We start from the raw sequence: 13,070 nt of genomic DNA, 5'->3' as shown, positions 1-13,070 counted from the left end.
TGGATTTGTGGTCAAATTTCTAAATGCTGTTGTGCTGCAAAATGATTTAGTTTGTAGTCAGCTGCCTATTTTTTTTTTTTTCTAAATACAATCAGCCAGGAAAAAAAAAGTATCTAATGAAAATGCAGGAACTTGAGAAAACATCTTCCATTTCATCATTAGGAGTCAAAAGAATGTGTAAAGAAAATTATTTCTGTCTAAGCATTAATGGGAAAAAAATACCCCAACACTGGGAACTCTTCAACACTGAGGAATTGGAGAAAATATTTTTATTTCTTAAGTTAATAACTGCAGAAACTACTCATAAACATCAGAAATGTTGACTTACAGCAGGTATTTTTTTCCACATTCCATTTTCTTCTGGAGTTCACTCTGAATAGTTGTTGCCTGTTCAAAACTGAACTAGAGTGCAAGTTTCCTGATTGCTAAGTAATTACTGTATTTAATCAGGCAAAAGATGTCCCAGCTCAAGAAAAGACCATTCCTGAGGCCAGTCCTGAGGTCAGCTTAGTAAGGAACCTCTGGACTTTAACCAGCAGTAAAATAACATTCACTATTGCAACTTCTAAATTTTCTTGTTTAGAGAAAACAAAGGGAAACTACAAGTGTGGAAAAAATTCTATTTTGTTGGAGGTAGAGAATGGTAAAATTGTGTTTCCTAATTTTGAATTTTTCTAAAGTAAATTAAATTTAAGAAAAAAATATTAGTAATACACTGCATACATGACATTTCTTTACCAGGTTGCTTTTGAGGACATAACAAATAATTGGACTAATACTGCTCCACAATTGTAAAGCTCATCTTTCAGTGCACCCACCTCCAGGTAAATTTAATCATTCCACTCTGTTTGAGTAGCTGCAGCATGTTTAATGGGAGTTGGTCTTCAAGGATGCATTTGCTATCAGCTTTCAATTTGAAGGGTTCTTAAATCTGAAAAAGCAAGCAGTTTGCAAATTGATTTGGATGAGCCAGGTCTAAGTCAGTAGTTAGGAAATACTTATTTGATAGTTTTGGCAGCTTAGCTTTACCTGCAATTTCATTTCCTGTTCCATCCCGGGGTGTTCCAACAGTCTGCTTCGCTGGTCCAGCTGGTACTGAAGCATTCAGAAACCTGCTTGAACCTGGAGATTGGTTTGGTTGCTTGTATTAATTTCAGGTTTTATTCCATGGCCTAAATACTTCAAATTTGTGTTTTACTTTCTTTTTCCTACCATAGTGTAAAATTGGTTCCCTCCCCCATGCCACCTTCTGTGACATTATCACAGATACATTTAGGATTATGATTTAAAACATAACTATCTCCTTCAGACAGCTTGAGTGTAGGATAAAAACAGTTTACTGAGCCCTATTTGTTTCATTAGAGTGTGCTGTTTCTCAGCTGATGAAGTGAGCTAGCAAGAAATATTTTATATTTAAGGTGAGGTGGTTGCTAAGATCAACATCGGCATTGACATTGGCTCAAATTAGGTTCCAAACAGAGAAGTCATCATCTCTGGAAAGCCTCTGCCTGCAGCATTCACTCCTGCAGGAGGTCACCCAGAGACAAGTGGCTCATTTTTTAGAGGGCTGATAATATTATTATCACTGATAATGTTTCTTGTTAGCTGAGATAAAATCAGGTCTTTGGCTTTGGGATAAGCTGAGTTTGAAATGCAATCCTGATAAGCACAGAGCTTTCCTGTGAGGCAGTGTGGGACTAACTGTGGGATGCTCAGAGGTGCAATATTTTTCCCTGATGTTGTTGCTTGTATTTGATACTATAAATGCAAGTTTATAATACCACTTATGTCTCTGACTTCAGTCTGTGTTATGAATTAATCATTATTGACCTAGATATTTTGCTCTAGCATTCACTATTGTGGATATATCAGGTAAAAATTTCAGGTGGATTATTCCAGTACAGGTTTTCCCCTTTTTAATGTTTTTGTTTGTTTGTTTGGTGTTTTGCTGCTATCCACAGAAATCTAATACCTTAGATTTCTGTGGATACCAGCAACCATGCCTCCAAATATTCATCATTGCCAACAAACTTCCAAGTTTATTGAGAAATGAGGTGTTGAAAGCAAGTGATGTGCATCACAGAGGGAGACAAGGACCCTGATTTTGTAAACCAAATGGTAACTGATTTTAATTTGTAAACAGAAAAAAAAAATTTTTTTTTTTTTTTTTTTTTACTGTAAGGACATCAGCATTTTAGTCAGGAAGAAAATGACACTTCAAAGTACCTGAGGGAATTTGAGGGGGAAGATAAGGAAGCAGAGGCTTGGACTAACTCAGAAATCTACCAACTAATTTTCATTATTTGGTTTGCTCACAGTTCGTGGCTATTGCTGATGAGGTTTTGACTAAGAATTCTACATTGAAACCATTCAGAAACTTCCCAGAATATGGTCTCCTTATTTTAAAAGTTCTCATTTCAAATATCCAGGATTCTAAACTCTTTTCCTTGATGAATTTTGCCAGCAAAAGTCAAAATTGCATTCCTCTCAGGTTCATTAAAACATTCACACTTTCTCTCTCCACCACCCACTCATGTGGTGACAGAACTACAGCAACAAATTGCATCAAATCATGACAAGTCTGTATTTGAATACAGATATAGAGGAAATTATTTCAGGTGTGTAGTTTAATGATGCATTTGGGCCTCTCAGAGTGATTATTGACAATGTGTTATGATTGACAGTTTCTGCTTTGGGGTTTGTTGATTAGCTGTGATGGGTTGAAAGGTGATTTGAGTAGTTTTGTTTGTTCCTCCATCTCGAGTACTGCTCACTTAAAACTTAACTTTGAAATTAACCTCCACAGATTTGCACAGCAGACAGAGATTTATCACAGGGGCCAAAGGAGCTGATTTTTACATTATTGCTTCAGGGGAGGCAGGAATTGTCATGGCTTTGTGATTCTTCTGCTTTTGGTCAGAAAAGCAGCGTTGCTCAAATGCTGTCGCGAAGGAAACAGAAACTGGTGTTGGGATAGGATGACAAAGTGAAAACAGTGAAATTTTAATTAACAGCAGTGAGTGATAGGTATGAATGTGAGGCACATTTCTGGTGCTTACAACATGTGGGCTTCCACTGAATTTTCAGGTGGGATCAACAGGTTGACTTTGATAGGTAATGATCACAGACTGTAATTTCTTACTGCCTGGTATAGGCTGATCCTTTAATGCCCTGTCTGTGATCAATGTGGGCATTGTCCTAGCAATCTTGAAACAAGAACAGCTGACAGGATGGCCAGAGCTGCCAAGTTTTCCAACTGTTTTTTGACTCTTATTGTCCTAAAACATTTTTGAAAAGGTGCCTCCCTCTATTCTTTGGAAGCATGGGCAAAATAAGGCTTAGTGTAGAGGTTATATTTTTTTAATATATAAAGATCTGGTCTCTATTAATTCAAGCAGTTAACCACTGTGTCTTGCTGGTCCTTTTTTCATGCTGAGGAACAGATTCACCTGAAGAAGCTGGAAAACACCAGGGCTGAAGGGAAAATAATCACTAAAGGTGTTTATTTGATCTGTGGAACATTTTGCATCAAGGTGGTTTTGGTGCTAAGATTTCATGTGAATTTAAGGAGAGGCTGAGCATATTCACAACAAAGAAATCCACTATCAGTGAAAAGTGTCTGACCACAAATTAGTGGAGGAATATTTTAATGACATACCAATACATACCTTGCCTTTTTCTTAAGCTTTTTAGCCTTTTTGGCTACTGTCAAAGCAAGCTATTGGGAATAAGTGATCTTTGTTTGACACACTGGTGCTGCTCTGTAATCCATCAAGACTTCAGTCTGCTTGTTTTGTAGGTTTTATTAAAAAGTGTGGTCTTGTAACCAGAAATTTTACACTGGGGGAAAAAGAACCCCTACTCTTTAATCATGTCTATATTGATTTTGTTTGCATGCTCTTTTTGTTTCAGCTCATTCCCTAATAATCACAGTTTATTTTATTCCTTGTAGCTGGCATGTCAGTCATTTCCCAAATTGCCCATTTTCAGTTGTCCCCAAATACCTGTAGATCAAATACATACTTTGCTACTGTCCTTAAGTTTCCCCCAGCCTAATAAATACAAGACAGTCTTTGTAATCATGGTTTTTTCCAGTGGTAAAACACAAAATGTCACAAAGTTTTGGGATTTCTTATTTTTAGTGGGGTGAGCTGCTTTGTGAGGATTTGTTCACAAAAATTGAAAGAAAATAGGTATATAAATTTCCACTCAGTTCCACATCTCTTGATGTGGATTCAATGCTGGCCCATGCAGGAAAATCAGAATTAATTATTCATAGATGTTAAAAATGCCTATGAGGTTGTCATGACCTATTCATAGTTTAGCCAGGCCCTTTTGCTTTTTTAAGGCTTTCTGGTGGGCATTATCCAGCAATTTAAACATAAAAAATAAATTATAAAGCTTGTTCACTTCCCCTAGAAACCCAGTTTGCTGAACAGAAGTGTTCCTTCTATCAAGGAAGCCAGCACATAATGTTTAAGTGGCAGCTTAATGACAAAAATGAACTTTTATCATTAAGCAGGGGATTTTCAGCTAAACCACAGCATTTCCACTCAGTTTAATTGCATTTAGTCCTTTTTAGTGATGCCTTTCCCCTGCCCTCTCTCTATCTTTGTGACTGGAAGGGGCTCCAGGGAGTTTTGCTCCCTCTCTCCCCCAAGCCTGGCCCTAAGCATCAATCTCCCCTGGATGAGGTGTCTGCATTTAGCTCTGGTAAAACTAAAAATAGGCCTCTTGGCTGAAGATTTCAGAAGTTTTGCTAAGTTAAGGAATCTCTGAAAGTTTCCAGCCAGACTGACAAATGAGAAAATGTGCTGTGGTTTGGCTCTCTTGTGCTAAAAGGCTGAATTTTCCTTGAGTTTGCTGCAGTGGTGGAAAGCTTTATCACGTAAATAATGCATCTATTTACCTCAATTATTTGCTGTATCATTGCTTGTCTGCTTAAGGAGTTCTAATTTATATATATTTTTTTTAAAAAAGTCTTTGAAAGCAGCCATTAAGCTTTAGCATGAACAGTGGGGTGGGTTTATGTCAGAAGCTACAATTTATATCTTATAAACTCTGACTTAATAACCTTAAATGGTCTTTCCTGGAAGTGCACACTATAACTTCAATGCAGAGAATGACAGAATCTGTTTTAACTTAAACTTGTGCTGCAAATTTAATCCAAAAATGGTATTAAAACATTTACAAGCAAAGCAACCACCATTAGAAAGTGTTTCACTGAACACCGGACATGGAACAATTGGGTTTTTTCTCCCATTTCATCTTGCAAAACTCAGAGGCAATGTATGACCCACAACAAAATTAGATGATTTTAAATTTGAAGACAAGGAAGCCTTTATCTTCATATTACTATCTATAATATTACATATGTAATAGTACATTACATATGCAATAGTACATATGCAGTACATATGCAATAGTTATAGTACTATATCTTCATATTATAATTGCTATATTGTTATAGTTTCAAATTGTGATAAGTTTTGAAAAATTTTTAACCTTCTTTGGGAAGTCTGTAACTTTTCATGGAGCTTAGTTTAAACTTCTCTATAATAGTTACTCAAGCAAAGTAGTGAATTGAAAATCAAGCCTGACATTCTAAATCTAAACTTTGGCATCAAAAGAAATAACTTTATTTATTGCATGCAATAGTACAACATAAACTAGAGTTTCTGAAAAATCTAGTTATTTTCTTCAGATGTCAAAAAGCAAAGTGAGAGAGCATCACCAAACTTAACAAATTTGTGGTTTTCTTCAGTAGAGTCCCCTACACAAAGACAAACCAGAAAGGTAATAAAAAGTAATTTACTGAATTGTCCAAGTTGCCCTTCTCTGAGGAATTAAAATATTCTCCAACTTTCCCCATCTATTTATATGATGCTGTTTTAATTGCATGTCAGTGCCTTGGAAAAGGGTGGGTGACGAATTGCACCCACGGGAATCCTTGGCACATCATATTTTTTTTTGGACTTTCAATTTGAAGCAGCTCACTTGAGGCAATAAAGATGACATCTCTAGAAAAGGGGTGTATTACAGTCAACCTGATGTCACAATTATTAATCCCAAATCAATCCTAGGACTTTCAGTGACAAACTAAAATAAAAAAAAGCACCAAGCATTTGATCTTCCCACTCTTTTCCCACACAGGCCACACAGGCCAAATATTTAAAGAGTACAGTGAACTTCCAGGGGCTAAATAATGTGGTCAAAGATATTCCAGGTGAAATTACAATTCCTGGGTCTTTTTTGAGAATTAAACACAAAAGAGAATATTTATTTGAGGGGTTTTTTTTAAGCTAGAGAGTGAAATATTATGACTGAATTGGTAGGAATGATTATGTTGAAAACAGAACAGTTGAATAATTGCAATAAAGAATAAGGAATCCAGAATTTGTTTTTTGGTTTGTCCTCATGATTCATTATACTTTCATGTACACAAGATTTAGCTACTGTTGTCCTTTCATAGATATGGGTATTGGTGGGGCTTTCTTTGTTTGGTTGGTTAGTTTTTTGGTGCTTGGGGGTTTTGTTTGTTTATTTGTCTGTCTTTTCTTTTTAATGACTTTCTGTATATTTAGGCCTTTTCTTAAACTTATTTTCTGCTAGGAGAAAAAATTTATATTTTTAATGAAACAAATGTAAGAAAGAAACCCGTTGTGGACATCTGGATCTTTTGATTTCATCTGTGGAGTAATTTTTAAAAAAGTGACAGTGATTATGGATGAGTTTAGGAAAAAAAGTGTATTTTCTCTAAACGGCTCTATACATCTCAAAATTTTAAGCAGTGCTCATAAAGATAAAACCACCAGCACTGCTGATTCAGGGCTTTGCTATTTTATATAAACATCCCAATGGTTATTTGCTAATCTGTATCTGACTCTTTTGATGGCTGGTCTTCATTTATGCACCTCTCCTTAGAGGGACGACCAGGACGGGGAAATTCCACTTTTGGAGTGAGTGAAGCCCAGATCAGTCAAGGATCTCGTGGGTTTTTAGGCAGAAACCTTGGATTGTGCATTTCTTGGGCCACATTCAAACTCTGGATCTGCTGATAAGATTTTAAACCTGTTCCTCTCCCATGTGCCACTGCACAGCTAATCCCAGCATTTACTGCTTTCCCTGGCAAGGCAAAACAAGTGGGATTTGTAATACTTTACCCACAGGTGACCCAAACCAGTCAGCTCTGAAGTACAATAAATAAATAAATAAATAAAACAATCCAACTCTCTACTTCCTGCTGAGGGTGGGTTAAAGAACTCTTGTTTTGTCCCCATGAAGAGTGATCTCAGGAGAGGTAATTGACCTTTCTGATTCCATTATTAGATATCTGATCCCATTATTAACTGTCTGATTCCATTATTAGATATCTGGTCAACCCTCAGTCTGATAAGCAAGCTCTAGACAGATTTTCTAAAACTTTTATTATTATTGTTATACAGAAATGTGCTGGGAAGAAAATCTTTCAGTTGGAATACAAGGGTGCTGTAGTGATCCATGACTTCTTGCTTGCCCAAAAAATCCTACAAAAATGTCAGATGTAAAGCCTGATATGGGAGTTTCAAACTATTGCAGGTGTGTTCACCTGCCAAGGGAGCCCTGGCTTTGCACATTGATTGGCTTGTAGTGGTTTTGGTTTTTTTTCTTCCATATTCATACAACTTTGTGCTTTGGGTGAAGAAGAGCAGCCAGGTTGGGACTGACAAATAGTAAGAAATGCTTCCCATTTCTTGTCTGTAACAGGAATCCTCTTTGATAGAGCTCTGCTGTTTCTTCAGGGCTCTGTTGCCTGTTTAATGTTGTTGACTTGCAGCCACGTTATTGACAATAAACACATTACATTCCAAAGCCAGGATTTACTAGAAGATATTTTATAGGTCTTAAAAGCAGCGCTGTCAGGAAGGATGATCTGGAAAAGAAAATTGTCTTTCTCCAGCTTCAGTGGTGGCAGTTTGTGAGGACTGAGCTGTTTAGTGCAAGGAGACAAAGCAGGATGCAGAAATTGAGCTGTCATTTCCCATTACTGCAATGGGAGAGATGACCTGAGTCCCTGCACAAAAATAATTTTGTTTCACTCTTACCCTTGGCAAGGTTGATGACTGAAAGCCAAGGTTGATTTTTAGGTGAGGAGTCAATACAATGCAGGGACATGTGCTTTGGAATTAAATGCACAAGACAAATGAGGGGAGGGAAGGAAGAAAGGAAGGAGAAGACCAGAAAACCTGTCACCCCCTTTTGTCTCCCACTTTTATTGCTGCTTTCTTCTCTCTCTGAACTTTAAGTAGGTATTGCTGTAAATACAAAAACAGCAGCAACAGTAAGAAAAAAACTCAATCCAAGACTCAAACCAACTCCAAACCCTCTCAAAACAGACAAAAAATGACCCCTTCCCTTCCCACAACGCAGCCAGACTTTGGTGCTGTGGCTCTGCCAAGTCCTCAAGAGAAGGAAAACAAATCCAGCGATTCAAAACAGTGTGGATGGTCCTTTGATTATTGCTTTTGGAAATGAAAAATATGGTCTGACTTTTCTCCAGCTGCTGCTAGATATTAAGCTGTCAACCTCCCAGGGTTCATTCAGCACAGGTTTTCAGTGAGGCACAGAATGTCACAGCTCAGTGATGGTCAATCCTCAATGCCACAAGTGCTTGGACCAAGTAACATCTTTCATAGCAAATAAGGAGGGTCTCAATCTGACCTTCCTCACATTGGTTTTATGTATATATTTATATATATGTGTGTGTGTGTGTATATGTATATATATATATTTTTTTTTTAATTGCTTCCTGTAGGGGCACTTCTTGTTAATATGGTGAGCTCAGAATCAGATCAGGCATTTCAGTTTAGAGGATAATGATGGCATTTTGGCAACTTTTTTTTTTTGCCTTTTTTTTTTGTTGTATATGTTTTTTAATAAAAACAGGAAATTAACCCTTCTATATTCCTTAATCCTCTTTAGGTTTAATTCAGCCTTTGCAAGTAAATCTACTTTATTGGAGGTGATTATGATAGAAATCCTGGAGGTCAGGGTTTGTCCTTTCTTGCTTATGCCTTGTAGAACATTTAGGGCAAAGATTCACACAGCAGCTCTCTCTGATACAAATTTTACTGATTAAATTAATGTACTTGCTCAGATTTTCCTCATGATTCTGAGAGTTAAATATATGCCAGAATACTCTTCTGATTATACCAAATATTAGTCCCAGATACCCTGGCAGGAAAACAGCTTTTTAGAGGCTCCTGTTTTAGAGTTCATGTCCTGATTCTGACTTGTGCGTGGGTATTGATCCCTATAAATCTAGGGGGAAAGTGATCCAGCAGTGAATTCTGTGGGCACAGAGCCTGGGAAGAGTCTGATTTAGGATAACATTTGATCATTTGAATTTGGAAGCAAAAGGTGGGGGGAAACCACAGCAGCTCCTCATGAGGGAGAAAGCTGCGGGAGTCAAAACTTATCTGTTCACATTTTCTGTGGAAAACCACTTCAGAGATAAACAGGGCCAATTTTTATGGTTGCCTGTATGGAATTTTATCTTGATCCTTCCAGCCCTCTGCATGCCCTGTATTGGGAGTTCCACACAATCCTCAATTTTCTTTCACCATACCAATCCTGCCAGGGAATAGCAGATGTATTTCTCTTGCCCTGTGCTGGTCTTAAAACAATTTTCCCCTCCCTGTATGAATCCTCACTTGTTTTGTTTCATTCCATAAAAGCTTTTACTTAACAGCAGAAAAGGGCTCTGTAATCTGTCCTTTCTCTAGCATATATATATATGTGTGTGTATGTATATATATATATATGTGTTGAGGGTTTTTCCCTATTATTTTTTATAACAATTCTGTTCTTTGCATATCAGCTTGTAAATTGATAACATCCATGTCTTTGAAAGCAAAATCAAGGAGATATTAATTTCTGCTAAATATTCTACCTAAACCTGCAGATAGGGTGGTTTTTTTCTGTCATTAGAAAGTGTCTGTCTGATCTTCAGAATGGGCCATACAATTACCATCTAAATACTTTCCTAATTTAATTGTATTCCTTGTGAGGGGGGTGAGGTTTTTGTTGGGGTTTTTTTAATGTTTCTGGTTCTTTTTTTTTCCAGTTTTATTCTACTCAACAATTTCTTTAACTTCTGGGAGCAATAAATTGAGTTATGAGCACTGTAGCCTTCAGCTAGAATGTGAATGATGCTATCAGATTGGACTGAACTGCTGATTTCATTGTCTAGATAAATGTTTGGCTGGCATTGGGACTTAATAGGAGGGATAGTACACAAAATGCTGTCTGCTTAGTCCCTGTAAATGCATTTGCTTCTGCTAAGACAAAAAGGTCACAAAATTGCTGCAACTTTATTGTTTAAATAGAAGGTAACCACTACTTTTATAATTGAGGCCATAAAAAACAGATATGTTTAAAACCCAGGGGATTTTGAGACTGGTGACTGGAATATCTGTGATTAACAATGAGTGATAATTTATTGATGGTGAAGTGGCTTGATGAATTTGACGAGAATATAAAAATATAGCTTCTGGATTACTTTTTGTGGCGTATTTTTTTTTCTTGGTGGTGGGTTTTTGGTGGCTTCTGTTTGTTTGTTTTGTTTTGTTTTTTTAATGACTGATTGCTAGATATTTATAGCAGTAACCTCTGTGGAGTCTGGGGGGGGGGGGGGAAGCTGCTTTGATGGTCTGCTCATGCACATCCACAGCTTTTGTTTAACTCTGCAGTAACTTCAAGGGGAGACTGCACAACTTAGCATTGATTCAGCATTATTGGAAGTTTTCCATGGACTGTGAAGGAGCTAGGATTTCACACACAAAGTTTAAAAAAGTTATAAAGCACTCAAACTTTGTCCTAAGGCAAAGAGATCTCTCTTCAATGACAAAAATCTTCATTAACACAGAATGAAGGTTGCAAGTTCCTTCTTCCAGATCTTCCAGAACTTCATCTTGAGGAAATTCAATGACCTGACAAGTCTGCAGGCTTAGTCTCCAGCTGAATACAGTTTTAGATTAAATTGATTGTGTGAGGTACATCTTCATTGCATGAATGAGAGATTAGGTGAGTCCAAGGGTTAACTGTGTAAAGGTTGTTTTTTGAGGTGACCAGACTGTCAGGTGATGGAGACTTTTTGGGGTGTGATCAAAAGTTTTGTGAGTACCCTGAGAGCACGTTTTACTGCAGCCTTCTGTTGGGAGGTAATTATCAGGTGTTTACATTTAAAAAGCTGTGCTTATTGGGAATTAGGGATGCTGACAAAGTGGGTGCGGAAAAGGCTGTGCCTTCCAGGGCAACAAATTTATAATGACTCAAGGCCTTGTGCCATTATTTTGGTTGAAGACAAACTACCCAGAACTTTTTTATAGCCAATGTCTCTGACAGCAATTATTTATCCTCAGTTTGTGTGTGTAACTTGTGAGTACCTGGATGAGTGAGAGACACAGTTGTGCTTCTAGAGTTACTTAAAAACCAGGCTGGGAGAGCAGTTATGGATTAAGAGTGCAAGATTTGTGTGAGACTGTGGTTTGTATGTCTTTGAAATTTAGTATTAGGTACCTTGTAATAGTACCACAACTACTAACCTGCACAGGGAAGGTCAGTTAACTTCTAAATTTTTTATTTCTTCCTGCTTGCTTTCCTGGAACTTTTACCTGAGTCTGTCATTAGACTGAATATGTGAGCCAGACTCTTGCATCAGACCACGTGTTGGTGTTACAATTTTTTTAAAAAAAATATATATATGTATCTATATGTTTGAGTGGCAGCTTGGAAATTGGGCAGTTTTTCTTAACAGAGCTGTTCCTCCCAAAATCATTTGGATTAAATCTAGAAAACTGATAGTTGCTGAAAGCTTAAGAAAAGGTTATAGCAAGGAAATCCTTTTATGTGTACAATCTCTAGATTTTACTTCTGTCTTAAGGGGGAATGTAAAGGAAAAAAAAATCAACATTCCACAGGCAATATCTTCTTGTTTGTGTTGAGAAATTGAGAAAGATACTTTCTCAGCTTTGAAGTGAGCAGGATAATTTGTCTGTTTCTTTCTATAACAGTTCCTATTTATTCATTCCCTGCCTCTGTCTAACCAAAAAGGCTCTCTGTGATTGTGTGACCCTTAGGTGTAAGAAAGCCAGATTATCAAAAGACTCCAAATAGCAAAAATAAACAATCCTTAAGCCCCAGAATTAAGGCTTTCCTCTTCAAGTAGAATTGTAACACTGGCTATTGCTCACAACACCTTACCTGGAGCACTGCAAGCCCCACACCTGCAGGCTGTGCCTGGAGCCCCAATGGAGGGATGGCAATGCCAGCTGCTCCTGCAGGGAAGGAAATCACCCTCCAGTCTCTGACAGCTCAGAGATGTTGGCCAACAGCCCCCAAAAATGGTGCAAGCAAATTTTTATGTAGCAAAAGGATGCTGTTAGCAGCTTCATGTTTAGAAGATATTCTCTAGAAGATATTTTGGTTAACCCAGAATTCATCTCTATAATTTTAAGCATCATTTACCAGCTCTGGTATCTGTATAAAACTCTTACTTCCCTTTAAAGCTGGGAAATCACATCAGCTTTCTGAAATGGTTTTTGAAGCCATCCCAAACTGTACTGTGCATTATCAAATCCATTTTAATTAAAGCTCAGTTTCAGTTGATAGCCTCAAGCCTTAAGCTCCATAACTCAATTCTTCTGTCAACCATGTTGAACAGACTCGTGCTGAATTTTGAGCTTAATGTAAATCTGTACAGAGATTTTTCTGCAGCTGATCAGAGGGTGTTTCTTTGCAGTACTACTTACCTGGTACAATTTAAAAGTGGAAGGAATCTCATGCTCTCATATGGCTGAAACAACTTTGCTAAAATAAGTAATTTACTTTGATATCCATAATAATTTGTGGCCCCATCAAAATGATATTTTTGTATAGAGGAAAGCCACGTAATCCTCTGTCAGGGAAGAGTTGAGGCTGTTACTCTTTGTTGTCAGTAAGTAGTGGAATAACCTTTTCCAGAAACACAAAGGAAAAGGTATTTGGGACAAGCCAGCCCAGATTTCCCAAGGACTTGTCTTGCCTGACCA

The sequence above is a fragment of the Fringilla coelebs genome, assembly GCF_963513975.1.
Source record: "Fringilla coelebs genome assembly, chromosome: 2".
Lineage (NCBI taxonomy): Eukaryota > Metazoa > Chordata > Aves > Passeriformes > Fringillidae > Fringilla > Fringilla coelebs.
Note: the sequence above shows the minus strand (reverse complement) of the source record.